Genomic DNA, 17,358 nt, shown 5'->3' on the forward strand with positions numbered 1-17,358 from the left:
AGCCAATACGCATTTCCATGACAATGCGGCAAGCAAAGACAAAGCAATCTGCAGGCAGAGACTGAGGCTGAGGCAGTGACAGAGGCTGAGACAGAGGCTGGCTGCAGCCATCGGGCTAATCTATGAGGCAAATCACAGTAAAAGATGCGCCATATGCTGCTGCCCCTGGCAAGGATCGTGCCTGGGTCGAGCGTTGTCCAGTTGTAGCCGAAATCAATTTGTTAAGAAAAGTAGCCGGAAATTTAGCGGGAAAACAAAGCGAACTGGAGAGGCGTGTGACGTTTACACACATTGTGGGCTACTTAAGATGCCAGTCAACGGGGGTGTTTTCCTGCGGTGCGGGCGTCCAGATAAATGGACAAATGGTTAGCTAACTGCTCAGGTAATCGGATAAACATAATTTGTGCACATAATGAAGCCAGCTGCTGATTATGCAGTAGCTGCAGAAGTCTGAGTGAAACTATGCACAAATACCGCTAAAAGAGACAAAGTTTAGCACCGCTTGAGCCACATAAAACGTCAGTGGTTCAGCGGTGCAGCGTCTCAGAGCAGCTGATCGCTTATCAGCACAATTCCACACAGCGTGGGCAACAGCGTGGCACAGTTCTTAAGTTATGCCAATGATGAGGAAGCATTTGCGGTGCCGAAAGTGTCACACGTGCAACGTCATCGTTGTCGCGAGCCACAGCCAAAAACAACATCAAGATGCAACCGCAACTGGCTGCCGCAGCAGCCGGCACGGCATAGCCATCTCCCTTTCTCTCTCTCTCTGTCTCTGTCTCTCTTTGCTTGTGGCTTTATCTGATCGCAGACATCAATAACTTGGCCTATAGCTGACCAGCAACGCATATCGATAAGGCCAAAAGAAAACAAATATTTTCAAGATGTTTTGCCAGAAATGTTGCCAAAAGAATTGCTGAGGCATGGCCCATTGTATGGAATTCGAATATTTTGGGAGATTACTTTAGCGCATGAGATGCAAAAACGACAAGAAATATTTTATTGCAAGGGAATGGCAATGCATGACAACGTTGAGCGCAGTAGACCTGAAAAGTATCAAATAACAATTGAACTAATTGATGAAGGATATGAAATTGATATCTAAATAAATATAAAATAAATGCAAGCATGTATGTATTAGTAAGGTTTTAAAGAAACTTCGAAGTAAGAAAATAATAATGTAAATATTTAAAATATTTATTAATTTGATAATAATTTGGCAGCATATAAAACTTAATTTCTTCAATAATTTAATTTTTAAATAATTATAAATAATAATAGATTATAATTTTAATAACTGATGCAACACAATTTAATAAATTCTTTTATTTTATATTAATTTATTATTTTTATAATTATAAATATTACAATTTTTATATATAAGGAATAAATATCTATAAAATATAAAAAATTATTGTATTTTTTATTAATTTAATATAATATAATTCTAAAATCTTATGAAGCTTGCCAAATAAATTTCTTCAAAATATATAATAGCTCAAGCCATAACCCTATTACTCTATGTTGCTCAGAGCTTACATTAGATATATGTTTTCTGAATTCTTTAAATTTACTGTCATTGCTGAGATGTAAGTAAAGTTATTAATATGAATTGCTTAATCAAACATTGTGCATTTGCAAGCCATGGAGGCAGCATGTGAATGAATGAAAGTACATCAATTAAAACTAATAGAACAATTCAAGAAATGCACCCACAGTTAGAGAGACAGATAGAAGGAGAACATAAGTTAGTGAGAGAGAGAGAGAGAGGGAGAAAGAGAGCGAGAGGCATAGAAAACAAAAGATCTTCGCCACATGCGGAATTGTGAGTGTGACGAGAGTTTTGTAGTTGCCGACTTTGGCAATTAAACAAGATGAATAAATAAATGAACGAGTGCATGAATGAGTGAGCGAGTGTGTGAGTGAGTATGTGTGTGGGTGAGCTTATAATTTCTCAACTCTAATTCCCAAGAAGCGCACACACAAATTAGACAAATGGGCGCACTGATGGGATAGAATTTCTACATAAATGAAGCAGCACTTGCCAGCGGGTGGCGGAGTATGGGGCGACAGGGGCGTTGCCCACAGTTGCAAAGTGCACACACAACAGTTAAACGGCAGCAACAGTAGCAGTTGCTGTTGCGGCTGCAATTGCAACATGCAATTACAGAGAGCCGGCAGCTGCCTCAAGACGTAAACAATTTGCGCTATGAATTATGAATATATATATATATAAATATATATTGTTATTCTAGCAAACTGGAGACCACAGACTTGGCTCTAATTAACTAAGTGCAAGAGGCAAATCGACAGACGGCAAGCGACCGGTGGCAGTCGGCAATCAGCAGGGTTTGAGCCAAAAACCCATTTTAGCTCATGCATTTTTAATTCCCTTAATAGCTTTTGTCTCTGTGCCAGACATTGATGGACCAGCCAAAACACCAAAGCACAGAAAAAATGAAAAACACCCAAGAATTAAAACACCAAAAATTATGCCACAGCTGCCACTCGCCACCCACCAGCCAACAGATTAAGAGACGGTGGGTGCTGCCGTTGCTGCTGCTGCTGCTGCTAGAAAAACTTTTGTTGGGGACCTGGCGAAAAGTTGTTCTGGTTGTTTGTGTTACCTGGGGCGCAGCTGTTAGCCAACTAAGCGCAACGTGTCGTCCATCAAAATTAATTACAAAAGACGCACAGTGCAGGCCAATTGTCAGCTGGCTGGCTCAAAAGTTAAAAGGGGGTCCCGCCAACAGGGCAATAAGCCAGGCAACTGGCGCCCTCTAGCGGCCACACTCAGACTCGAGCACCGTTATCTACTGCCCACCCCACGCCGCCACATAAAGCCATGTGCTTAGCCGTCAACACTGTCCTCTGTGGCATCCGCTTAACAAGTTGCAACAAACTCGCCAAACTTTACAAAATGATAAATTGCCACGCCCTCCCCCAGCCCCACCCAGTCGCAACCGCAACACGTCTCGCCCACAAACAGTTTTGCCAGTCAGCAGAAAAAGACCGTTGCATACTTTGGGGAGTCCGCGTTGATATTCCAGTTGGGAAGTTGGACAGCGTTGCCAATTGGATTTCGATTGGATTGAGTTGCTAATAATATTGTTTATCATTAGCTTATTAGCTGTTTGAGCATGCATATATAATTAAATTATTAATTTAAATGAGAATATTTCATTCAAGTTTTAACCTACATTTCATTTTCATTAAATTTTTCATAGCAAGCGCAACAGAAAAATCTTTATGAAAGATTATGTGAAGTGAACTTCGAATGAATTAAAAATGTTGATCTCTGCTGAACTTAAGCTTTTCTCATATTTAACTGCAGCTCCCTGTAAATGCAGCTGCCAACCGAGCAGAGGCAGCACAGACATGCAGCCAAACAAATTTCCACAGTGTTGCCGCAACAAAGGCAACGTTGGGGCACTGTCAGGATAATAAGGATAATGGAATGGCAGTGCACACTGATTTATTGGCTAATGCGCATTTCGTGCGTGGCCAAGGCCAAATTAATTAATAACAAAGCGTATGCGGCTCAATTGTTGGTTTTTCATTAAGGCACCGCTGAATGCCCAGCGAATTGAATGCGATTTATGCGACCGATAAGCGAGCGGGGAACAATTCGAAATAAAATATATGAAGAAAATACGTTGAAGCGCGACTTTAATTATATACAAATAATAGTAGATGCGAGGCCACAGATAAAATAAACAACATAATTAAAAGCGAACAACAAGTCAAATAGAAAGCACAAAAAAGTTGTCAATGGCGGACAACGTTTTGAACTCCGGGTCGCAGTTGGCACAAACATTTGCGCAAATATTTGACAACAGCAAATGCGACGAACGACATCAACTAATAGCCCAAGTATCCTTAACATGTCCTTGAATGCGACGACACACCAACCGCACTGCCACCCCCTCCCCCTGCGACGCTATTTGCCCAAGCCTTTTAATGCGAGCCGCAAACGTCGCCCGGGGAGTGAAGAGCCGCCCCCTGGCTTCGAGTAGCTCGTGCCGTTGACGTCCTGTCAGCGATAATGTCGCACACGGCTACCCCGCACATCCTTGTGACTTGTGTGACTTTCTAATTAAAAATGTAAAACATTTGCGCTTGTCAAAGGAGCACAATATCTAAATTGGATATTCGTTATGCGCTCGTGACATATCCTTTCCACTTTCTCCTTTGACATTTGAACTGTGACGAGGACACGCTCGCCTTTACAGGTGATTGAATGGGGTTATATTCAATCAATCTTTTGAGAGATGCTCACAGATGCTCATTGTCATGCCATTAAGTTTTATTTTGTATTGCATATTTCAACTCTAATAAAATATTTTTAGACTCTAGAATATAATTTGTTAATATTAACCAAAAATATCGATTCGGTTCGTTGCCTCCTGTGAGAATTGAACTCACGGCCCCTGGTTTACAAGACCAGTGCTCTGCCACTGAGCTAAAGAGGCACATATCGATCATATAGAGAACAGAAGTTGAAGAATTGGAACTTGTTATCTATCAGTACGCAATATCTGAAGTCAGTTCCAGCGATATCTTCTGTTTGAAACAAGATAACAATCAGTTCAATTTAATTTGTTTAAGTGCCGCTTGAAAGCATTCCACTGTGCTTCTGATAAAATTTATTTTAAGATGTTTCAGAGGTAAACTGATCATGTTTTAAGTATGCTCAATATATATCATATTTATAAATAAACTAATTCCATCATAACATATATGCATGGAATTATATATATTGATTATAACAAATATTATATTAAAAGAGCTCCCAGACCGAAGTATAAACATTCAGTGTAAAACTTTTAGCGTTTCCACTCCACACAGACTTGAAGTATATTTGGGCACTCACTTGTTCATAAACTCAGATTATAACTAAGATTATAGCTGAAATGTTTACCTTTTTCCATGCTACCAGGTTCATTGAATCATTTTTGTTTTATTTTGCACTGCGGCATTCTATTCTGGGCCGAAGGCCTGGTCCAAAAGGTAGGCAGTGCACGCAGGTTTGCGGTTTAATCCTTCCAGACGAATGCGTTGAAATTATTTATTATGACGCAAAACTTTTTTTCCGGCCGCGACATTTTTCGAACACGGCTGCGCCCGTTATCTGGCCAAAAAGAGCCAAAGGGCTCTAGTGGGGTCCACATCCAGCCCGGGGCTACAACAAAAATAGAAAATTTCGTGCACTGAGCCAGCAACAGCTTTAAGAGGTGGACCGCTCTTAACTTTGCAATAAAAAATTGAGTGTAAGCTGATTTTTAAGAGACATCAAACGAGTTTTCTTCGTTTTTTTTTTTTTTTTGGGGGGGGGGGGGGGTCTAATGGCAAAGGATGTTTTAATGATATCCTGTCATTACTCTGACAATGGCGATGACATCATTGTCAGCCGGCTCAAGCGAGTTAAAGACAATGCTAATTGAATTTAAAGAAATCCTCTTTTATATTTGCCTGGACATAAATTCTTGCTTTTAGTGGGGTTTTCTAACCCTTTTTATGGGCACCGTTCTTGGGCTGATTTGCCATGCAGAAGTCACGTTTTCTTAAGTGTCTTATTGTTGGCAATTAGTCCGGCTTTAATTGCCGAAACCGTTAACAATTTATATGCCATCAAATGCGGCAGCCGTTGCGTTTTATGTTGCTTGAGTCAGAGCCCGAGAAAAAAAGAGAAGCTGGAACGGGATTTCTACCACCCACGCCTGTGGGCCACATTTATTGACTGACCAGATCATTAATCCTGCGCCTTGTTAAGCCAAAAACAATTTGTCCAAATAACAATTAAGGCCACCAACCACAGGCTCGCACCCTCGCATCCTCGCACTGCCCCCCACAGCCTGCTCGACAGTTGTCTGTTCCTTTCGAGTGAAAGTGACGCAAGTTTCCCCTTGATTGATGACTTTAAAAATTCATTTATTTGCTTTGCTTACTGCTCTTCCCTTGCATTCGCTTAAATTTCTATTTCATTTAACTGCCCTTTTAAAATGCATTGTTCGCTGCAATCGCTATTTGTGCTGCATTTCTGTGTACGTAAACATCCATTAAAGTCCATTATTTCAGAAATTTCACTGCTCGGTTTTTATTCTCCTTCTCTTTTCTTTTTTTTTTTCCTTTTTTTGTTTTCTTTTGTTATTTATTATGCTGAACATTTTTGGCATAACAATGAGTTATAGAAACAGATATGGCTAGTAAGTAGAATTTTTACTATAACTAATGGAGCTATTGTTAGCGACTGCGGAATAACTTTTATAGAGAAAGCTAGAATATCTTTAAATATTATTAAATATTACATAGCACAACTAAAGTATTTACTACATTTTGAAGCTTAATTTAATTATTAAATAAATCAAATATGAAAGTTTTGCTTTTAAATTAAATTTCATTGACAAATATGTGAGTATCGAAATATAATATATATTAAATAGGGCTATATATTGTTTATAAAATAGTTGATATTTTACAAACATACATACATATACATATTTACACAGAGATAAGTAAAAGTTATGTTGAAGTTCATTGAGCTTAAAGTTCTTCATTCCTTGATTTGAAAATTCCCGTTGAGCATATGCCATCGGATCTGGGCATAAATTGTTCAGTGCACTTGGAGGTTATTCACTCGCTTATATCTGCACATAGCATTCCGTTAATAGAAATAATTAGCACTTGACCATGCAGCAATTGTCAATGATTAACATAATGGAACCATAAATTGCAAGAGTCCACCCCAGAAGAAAGTCCAATTGACACACAGAGCAATGCAATGAAAGAAAGCAGAAGGGAGAAAAGAATGAACGCAACTAAGCAAATATTATCATTGGGCGGCATAATAAATTCTAGAGAAAGCGCACGATGTGACGCCACATAAATTAATATGAGATGTGCATATGGCACCACAGAGTGGGACCTCGATGGCTATCTCTAACAATTGCAGCCAGTGGCCAAGTGGCCAAGTGAAAGTCACATGGGCAAATGGACTTTAATTGCTGCCGCCCCACCCATTTGTAGAAAGCGTGTCCGTTCGCCTGGACATGACGGGGGCCTAGGCAATGGTCATTTTGGAGTCGCCTCTTTGGTTAATTACCAAGATGTATGCGTGTCGCGCACACAGCCCAATTAACCCCCATTATGGGCCTTGTGGGTGACGACCACGACGACTGCGACTCAACACTTCAGCAACAGCAGCCCCTTCAGCTGCGGCTTCGACTTAAGCTTGTTCAGCGCTCGTCCTGGGCGTGTGAGCGAGGTCAAGCGCTTGGTTGGGCAAGTAATTAAGATTTTCGCTGGGTTTTCCTGCCCCCACAACAACAACAAACACTGCGAGCAACAAGCTGCACATATCCATAAACGCGCTCTATGCGACGCAAACAACTCAGCGCGCCTTCTCCCCCGCCCCACCTCGACCACCACAAATTGCTTTATGATGTTGCAGATTATGATAATGAATGCCATCTGGACTTGGACTTGCACTGGACACTGTGCAGGCAGCCAAGGGCGCCTCAGAGTCAGCCCACAACTTGGTTGACACTCTAAGTGATTTAATGTTATTGTTTTCGAGCAGTTCCACAGCTATACGACACATACTGCCCACCCCAGCTCTACCGCCTCCTGCCAGAGTCTAAATAATTTAATGAATATTAATGCGTGACATTTAATTGAAATGTTTCACTTCTTCAAGTTCTTCAAGAATTACTGCAAAGCACATATAACTAAACAGATTTAAGAAATATTCAAATTCTACATAGTATATACCATCCTGTAGCAAAGAAAATTCTTAAAATCTCTCAATTAAAATTATAATAATTTCGGCATATTTTTTGTTTATCATTTACAATTTTTATTTTCATACTAATCTACAAGCTGGACTTGATTCTATTTCTAAATAATTTTATATTAATAAACAAAAATATCTTCTACTTAGATTTCCATCTTAGTACATGAGTCTGAATTTCAGACTCTTTAGGCTCTTCATTAAATTCATCGAGTATCCCAATTCATATGCATATATTCGTTACAAATTAAAATGTTTCTTGTCTCTTCTATTTGGCTAATGCATCAAATGAAATATTTTGTTCAACTTTATTGAGTTGGAATGAAATAAATCCGTCGTCGTTAGCCGAACTCCACTGAACAGATCTGAGGCACTGTTGATTTCTCATCTCCGACAATCAACCACCCACGTTTCGCTCAGTGTATGTGTGAACTGCCATTGAAATGTTTTTGATTGGAAAAAATTTAATTTCCTATACGACGCTTCAGAGTGTGCTTATCGCCGCAGCATTGTGTCAAAAAATTGTCAATTTTTTGCCAAAGCATTTTTTTTTTTTTTTTTTCTTTTTTAAATTTAAATCAAGTGTGGCATTGACTCGAACGCATTTAACGGATAGCTAAACTTTTTTATGCTGCCGATATGTTGTAAGTGCCTCAAACCACAATTAATTAAGCCCGGGTTCCCGACAACAATGCGAGAAAAAGCGAATAGAGCGATTTCATAGACAGTTGCCAAATATTATTTCTCTCTTTTTTTTCAGTTTTATTTTTTCTGAAAAGTGCGCGTAGCTTCAATTACGATTTGCAGTTTCGATTCGTGGCAGCCAATGGGAAAATGGAGAGAAAAAACGACGATGTATCAAACGTTTTCTGTAGCGGCTGCCAACCAATTTTCGCATTCATGGAAATTTGCTGCCCACACAAAAGGCGGCTCCCAAAAGAAGCAAAACCGCAAAGCGTGGAGTGAAATTCATTTTTTCCATTAAATCGAACCGTTGATTGTGCATGCACAAATGTCAACGCTCGGTTAGATGGCAGCGGCCTGATAGGTTGCCAGCTTCCATTCCCACCACGCTCCACCGTCGCCTTCTGTCACATGCGAGTGGCAAAGCCCACCCAAGGGAGTATTTTCCCCGACGCACAACTCCAACTGTCCGACTGTCGCTACACCCTACCCAAAAAGTTGGTCCAGAAAGCAGTTCATGTGTTGGCTATAGCAATGGATACACTTTTTTTTTTTTTTTTATTTTTTTTTTTTTTGCAACTCTGGAAATTCGATACGAACCGAAATGGCTTTTTGACAAACAATGACACGAACCTCACCTACCATTTGGGGCGCATTTGTTGCGGTTTCTTCTTCTGCTCCCATTGAGAGTCGTATTTGCAAATGAATTGCTTATTGACAGTTTGATAGAATGCTCACTGGCTGACAGTTGCTTCGGTTGCTGTCTCAATACGGCTTGCCTTTTGTTATTCTTTAATTATGCAACAAAACATCGGCAAGTGTCAGCAGCATGTTAGACGAATAAAAACAAAAGTTGAGAGAATTGCCCGACTGATTTTAGAAAAATTGAGATTCATTTGCATGCATGTAGAATATGTGGAATGTTATATCGATTTCTACAAATTCGATAGTTGTCAGAGAGAAATATTTGCCGCAGTGGGCCTATAAGAGACCAGATTAGAGTAGAAGAGATAGGACTGTGATTAACTATCGATACCTAGCTATAAGTAGAGGCTTTGAAGCATAAAAGTGAATATTAAAACAAGTAAGAAAGCTCTACTCGAGACTGCTCGACTACGAAATCCCCTGAACCCTACGAGGAAATGATATATCAATAATTCTTAGCGTCTTTCTGCTCGCATAAGAAACACACACACAGACACGCATAGGCACGCACGCATAAACACGTAACGCATGGGCTGCAGTGTGTGTTTACTACAGGAATTTAATACGTTAATAACTTTTTGTGTTTATGAACTAACTTTTTTAAGAAAAATTCGATATCCGCGCTGTTTACACGGACATTTGAAAAAAAAAAAAAACAATTGATTCTGAGATCGACGCGTTCAAACATACGGACAGATGGACGGACTACAGAGCAACAGAAGGACAGGGTTAAATTGACTCAGCTCGTCGCCCTGATCAAGAATATACATATATATTTATAGGGTCTGCCACGCCTCCTTCTATCTGTTACATACATTTCAACAAAACCATTATTATTTTCCATTTTCAATCAATCTCTCTCCCCCTCACTCACTTCTTCTCTGTCACTCTTTCTTCATATTATTTTTACTGTATACAAAAAGATTAATTCAGGAATAAACTGAAACATGTTATTTCATTTACATACACTAAGAAATGTTAACTAAATTAATGCCAGTAGTAACAGAATCCTAAAAGCCCTTTAAATATATTTGAGCCCTGAAAAACCTCGATAAGTATTGATCGGTTTAAACACTTTGTAATCAAATGAACAATAATAAAAAAAAAACTTTATTATATGTTAAAAATGGTTTATTTTTACTTTTTTGCTTTTCCGCTATATCTGATCAACGGGGACCTCCATTAGCCATGCGAAATATTAAAGGCACAATGAACAGTTGTCCGCACTTTTGAGTGCCCTTTCAACAGGCTGCACACCACAGAGCGCGTGCACTTGAGAATTTGTCGTCATTTCCCCTATCATTACTGAGATGAGCGACATTATAATAATAACAATAAATTCGCAATGCAATTAACAACTTGGCTTCTCGTTCAATTTAATGCATGCAAAATCCATTAAATCACTTAGAATGCACAGATCTGGCGGCGACTGCATTAAAAAGTGCTAAAAAGCGAGCAGAGCATTTCTGAATTTGAGAGCACTTCAGAGCAGTGACATATAATACGACTACAAACAGTCGAGATGATGTGTGCTGAAAAGTCAGGACACAGGCCAGGACGACCACGGCTCGCGCTGCCTGCGCTGATGTCGATGATAATGTAACCAACACTCAACCTTCTCCTTCTCGTCCTTTGATTTCATGCCACTAGACAACACTGACAGTGCCGGGGCGTGGCAAAGCTCAGCCAAAGGGTTGGACAAGCGTGTAGAATCGTGAAACAAGGGTAAATGAAAAATCACCACAAAATGAATTGTCACAGTTTTCAAATTTAATTACAGACATGCAAATGAAGACATGAACTGAGCAGATGAATGAGATCTCTAATGAAATTCTGTAAGCTCCATATATTTTATATACTCTCTACTATCAACTCTACACTCTAATCTTTATATATAAAATTTATTTAGATTATTACAACCTTATATGTAAATATTATTTATAATATATTATATTTCATCATACTACATTAAATTATATTACAGTACATTTTATTGTCAGTCCTTCCACCTATGTAACTGGGAACCTAGCCAGGGCGCATGTTCATCAGCAAACTGTCAAAGTTGAAATTTAAAAATGTCAGAAATGTTGACACGCACCCACATTTACAATCGAGATGCGGATTTCATATGTGAATGATGTCATGCATGAATAACCGATAACAAAATATTGACAAAGAGTTCACTGAAAATGCAAAAATAATGGCCAAAGTTGTGGAGGGCTCCCATATATATAACTCCATAGATATTTAAAGCTTATTCAATGGAAACATGTTTAATATGGAAAAATTAGTAGCCAGATCTGAAACTAGAATTTGTAAAGGTTTTATATAAATGAACTCATTAAAAATTAAATGTTGAAGTGAGTGATGCTAATAATCCCCTCGCACAATCCACTAAACCACCAAACATTATATCTCATACCAGCCCATAATAAAGCACCGAGCAATTCAGCCTGGCTTAGAGCTCATAAATGTCAGTTACTAAACAAAAAATGAGCATAATTTTGCGAGGTAGTTTACAACGCTGACTAACGAGTACTAATGGACCTGGGTGCTCACAGACAGAGAGTGGACCATTTGCAAATTGCCGAAAATTGTTGGCCAGCTGCGGCCCATGGCCAGCAGCAGAAAAAACTAGGTGGGCGGGATTTTTCAATTAGCCTAAAACCAGGCTGCAAAGGCTGCGAGGCTGCGAGGCTGGTGACCAAAATATATTTAATACCTTTTATCCAGCCTCATAATTCGCATAATGACAAAAAGTCTCATTTGGTAATTTAGCCAGTGTGTGTGTGTGTGTGTGTGTGTGTGTGTGTGTGTGTGCGTGTCTGTGTGGTGAACCACCCAACCACATTTCACTGACCAGCCGGATGCACTTCAACTTTCCACCCTGTTGCGTACAATCAAGCGTGCGGCAGGTGAGGATGGCAGGCCATTGGGGCGGGGAGCGGTGAAAGGGGACACCCGCTGGCACACGACAGCCGTCGTCGAATTGTTGCAAAAGTGCGAAACCGCAAATGTTAAGCGCAACACAGAAGTCAACGTCGACGCCACCACCACCACCACCACCACCACCCAAACAAACCCACCAACAACCGCAAATGCTCGGCGCGCTCCATGTCGACCCACTCGATGCCGTCGACAAAGCTCTTCAATTTGCTTGCCATCTATTATGGCAGCTCATTGTGGGATTACCGACCCACAACCACAGAGCAACCACTGGCGTTAACATTGACTTTGACTGCGACAGCGACAGCGACGGCAACGGCGACGGCGACGTCGACTGCGGGCAGGGGCGTTGAGCAATTGCTAATAAAAAGGGTGGAAAATCCACTTTGCTATGGCATTTGATTTTGATTTTTCTCTCTCTGTTTGCCCATTGACTCGAGGGACTTGCGAACGAACAGAGGGAGAGATTCGAGAGATAGATGTATATTTGGCTCGCTGACTGTTGATGTCATCGGATAAGCAGAGGTTCGTGTACCTTGTACCAGGTAAGATTGGTTATGGGAATAATATACTCTAAATAGTCTAATAAAAATATGCATAAATACAAATATATAAATAAATAAAAAACAATTTTAAAAAATTACTATGCTGTATGGGAAATTATTACTATGTATACTTTTATCATAAAGAACGTCCAACATGGAAACAGTTATGGACTGACTCGGTTGCCCATCTGTAGGCTGTGCCTAACCCAATAAAAACGCCAAGAAAAGCTAATTCATCAGCACAAAAGCTAAGCTGGTTGTGAATGAGACTTGGCCATTTGGTAAGGACGTTTCAACAATGAGTGAATGGCCTCCAGCTGGGCGAGCTCGTCAGTGAGCAGGTCTTTACAGGATTACACTCGATTACAGGATACATTACACAAGTACCGGCGGGAGGGCAACAGTTTGCCAACTGGCGAATAGGTATCAGCATACCCGCTGGGTATGATCAATCAACTCGAATCAAATTTGATTCGTTGCACAGTTGACTGACTGAGTGTGTCGGGGTTGGCAACTGGGAAGCGAATCCACTATTGTGATTATTACATTGCCATTGATGTCGAAATGGAAGCCATGTTAATTATGAAATTGAGCTGCGAGCTTTGGTTTGGGTTTGCCTTTGCCAATCTGTAATTAACCACTGAATACTGGACTCAAAGCGATTGTCCGGCAAACAAATCATTTTGTGGCCAGCGATATGGATATGATTAAAAAAAAAAAAAAAAAGCAAACACAAACACATCCACATCCACCCATGGGCATTTTGATTTGCCTTTTCGTCTGGACTTAATGAAAAACGGAAATGCCACTTGTTTTATTCTCTCATTCAACATCCTCATCAGAGTCGCTCGGCCAAAAGCATTTTCATTTTGCGTCTTCTTACAACTGTCCATGGGCGGGTTACAGGGCCCAGGGGAGGGGTCTGGAGATATACTCTCGTGTTTGCTTATGTACTTTGTTTTTAGCGATTAATTAATGCAATTAATCTGCAGCTGGATTCGTGACTTTGGGCTTCAGACTTTTGCCTTTCAGTTTGATGAAATTGTTTGTGCGCATTTCTGTGTATTCCCTTAGAGACGTCTGCCCGAGATCCACAACCATGTGGATTGAGTGTAAATAAATGGTAAAGATTAAGTTGAGATTAACGCTAATAAAGAAATTCATTAAGGCGAACAGAATGTATATAAAATACCAAGTACATCTTCCCAGTTTACAAGAAATTTATTAACTAATTAAGATATCGCTGGGCTGACGTTATATGCAATCCCCAGTGGCATAATACATCAATATTTACGTAGCAGAGTGCTTTGATAGAGAGTTTATCAATATGAGAATAACGAAATAATATAGAACATACATATATCACATAAAAAGATTGAAAATCTAAACAGGTTGAAAATATTGACATAATCTAACATAACATCGAAGAGAGAAAATTAATTTAGGTAAATGTGCCAAACTGCTAAAAATTAAGTTATTGAAATTATTTTCATTTTATTTGTTACCATTATTTTTATTTTATTTTTTTATTTAATTTTTTTTTCTTTTTTAATCCCTATAAGACTAATTCAGGCACTTATATCGATTGACTTATTGGTATATTTTACTTGATTGCTGATTTGGCTCAATTATAAACATATTTGCTTATTATATATAATATATTTATATATTATAACAATTTAAGACAAACTAATCACTTAAAAAAATTATTTTACAAGACCCTGTTTGCCACCGTTTAAGGAAATCAAATCGGAAAAATATATTTTTAGATAAGATTATATATAATATATTTAAAGTCTCTCTTGCTGCTACTTAGTCAATCTAGTCTATGCAATCAATTAAGTAACTACTTTTGGCCGTGTTTTGCTAATTATGCCTAAAAATTCTTTGTATTTTTAAAAGAAAGAAAGCTAGCTTTATCTATGCATATCCCGGCAATTGTTTATATGCATATCTCACTATAAGATCTATACGATCTATAATAAAGTTTATGCATTTGCTTTCCCCAGCCAAACTCATTGCCATTGCTACACGCACATTATGTTACCAATAATAATAGCTATTTCGCACGCAGTCCATCGAAACTCATTCTGTGCTGGCCGGCCATTACTGTTCGCAGTATCTATTAGCACTTGAACAAATTACCATATTAATTGCTACTAATTAAAAATGCATTAAAACACAGAGCTCGGGCCGCAACAGCAGCGGAACTGGCATCAGAAATGGAAAGGCTGGGAGTCCGGCAATTTATTATGCTTTGTCATCTCTGTGTCGCCGGGACCAAATGTGCAAAATGATAATAATAAACATTTTCATAATGGCTCCGATATCAATGAGTTCATAACGCCGGCCGGAGTCCTCCTCGCACTGTGTACTTTCAATTAAAAGCCAACTTTTAGCCATAATTCAAAAACTAAAATATGCAAAACGGGTTTTGTGGTGAAAGTTTCAATCGCATCGATTCGCATACAACGAGGGGTTGTCAAATGTATCTGCATATAAGTTTGTGTATGCCACCAGCCCCAGCCACCCAGCCACCCAACCACCCAACCGCCCAACCGCCCAAATACCCCAACACCCTGCCACCCCCCAGCCACACAACCTGGTGCACCTGTAACATCTGCGCATCCACCGCAGTGCGCTATTGCGATGCCATAAATTCCGGCTGTGTGGCACATTAATTAATTTGCTTTGAGGCATTTCAAAAGGATTATTTACCGCTCATTTCACATGAGATGTGTATGTGTGTGTGTGCGTGTGAGTGGGTGGATGGTTGTGTGCTAGTCAATAGGCTTAACTTTACCGTGTGCTTAGAGAGGGAATTTAAATATCAAAGACTCTTTTACAATATTTCGCTTATACCTGGCAATAGAACATTATATGTAAGATATTAATAAAGAGAATATTAAACACATTGATTTATAACTTAGTTAATATTAGATTCGAATGCTTTTAGACTTATTAAAAGTAGACTTTCATATTCAAGTATCTTTGCATATCAATCCCTTAAGGTTTTACGCACGTTCTATCTCAGCTTTCGCCTTCTTCTTGAATACTTTCCCCTTTATTTCGGCCAGCATTCAATGCCCCCCTTTCGCAACCGGAGCAGTACTTAGTCTCAGCTGCGCGTCGGGAAACTTTGTGACATTTTCAAATCTAATGAACAAAAATTAATTTGCAATAATAACTCAGCCAACACGAAACGATGCCACAATCTGCTTACCACCTCAGAGCTCGGCATCCTCCTGCCGCCCAACCCCGCCTTCTGTCGACCTACAGCTCCTGTTACACAGCCGCCGAAAGAGTTGCGCCAAAAGCCTTGCTGAGGTGGGGGGCGTTGCGGTTTCAAAGTGTTTCCCGTTTGCAATTTGCATAAAATTCGTTAAAATGTCTAACGGCATTAATGAACAGGGCCTGAGGGGGTGTGGCACTTCACCTGTTGCCCGGCAAAAGTGTCATCGGCTGTGCCCAGTGGAGCTCAAGTGTAAATGGATCGCCTTGTGGTATCCGGTAATTGAGTGTAATTAAATCCAGCCCGAAAAAACCAACAAATGACAAACACTTTGAGCTTACGACGGAGCCAGTGGGTGGTGTTGTGGTTGCCCAGGGCTCAAACCACAAACCGTAAGCCGCAAACCAAAAACCGCAACCCTTTGCCTTTTGTCTTTGTCGCAGTTTGTTTCTATAATTATGTAGCGTGAATAATTTTTGCTCCTTGTCTCGCCTGTTTATGAGACATTGATATTACTTTTCTATGCTTTAATTAGTGGAAATTCTGTTGTAATTGAATACAGCTGGAAAGTATATTGGACTTGGGAGAGAGCTGTGCGTCAATTAGAGATTTTGGGATTGCTTTCATATTTGCATTACAATATGTTTCAAAATATTTAAATATGTATACGATTTATTTTTGAGCATTTTAAATGTATTTAATTAGTTTATACATATTATAATAATTTTAATATAATTATAATATTAAAATTGCTTGCAATATTATAATGATTTTAATATAATTTTAATATTTAAAAGACTTGTAATATAATAATTGATCAGATTAAAAGCCTTAACCTACTTCTAAAAAAAATATATATAGAGAGAGAAAATATTGTATTTTTTGCCAGGTTATTCCTTAAGCTTTAAAATATGATTAATTAAAAAAAAAAAAAAAAAAAAAAAAAAAAAAAAAAAAACACATTATTTTTAAAAATACATATATATAAGCTATATATTAACTATTTTATTATGTTTGGTAAACATTAATTCTGTTTATATTGGCGAGTTCTGTTATTTTTAAATAAATTTATAAAAATGTTATTTTAATTGATTCATTTCTCTCATTATTTTCTGCGTGCTCCGTTAGAAAGACTAAGAAAATTCTTTGTACATATATAATATATATATATATATATATATATATATATATAGACATACCATATCTCCGAGGAGAGACTCACTGTCTTTTCTCCAATCGTAAGCCGCAAAAAAAAAAAAAAAAAATCAAAAAATCTCATTTTATTCTGTTAGCCAACTTTTTTTTATTTATGTAAAAGGCGTAGTTCTAACACTTTTGTTTGCATTGTGTGTGTGTTTTGCCAAATTGTCGCCAGCTTTCGGTTAGCAGCTTGTTTTGCCAGCCGCAATTTGCGGTGCCAGCAATTGGCAGCAACAGTAAGAGAGGAGCGAGGGAAT

General features: G+C 38.9%; 1 non-coding gene across 1 annotated transcript; it reads right to left on the bottom strand.

Moving 5' to 3' along the window:
* Positions 1 to 4,400: 4,400 nt before the first annotated feature.
* TRNAT-UGU (transfer RNA threonine (anticodon UGU)) lies at positions 4,401 to 4,472 on the bottom strand. Its single transcript has one exon. It is a non-coding gene; the product is annotated as a tRNA-Thr (tRNA).
* Between the last annotated feature and the right edge of the window lie 12,886 nt (positions 4,473 to 17,358).

The sequence above is a fragment of the Drosophila arizonae genome, chromosome 2 (genome assembly GCF_054131065.1).
Source record: "Drosophila arizonae isolate 15081-1271.41 chromosome 2, UAZ_ARI_1.0, whole genome shotgun sequence".
NCBI classification, from domain to species: domain Eukaryota; kingdom Metazoa; phylum Arthropoda; class Insecta; order Diptera; family Drosophilidae; genus Drosophila; species Drosophila arizonae.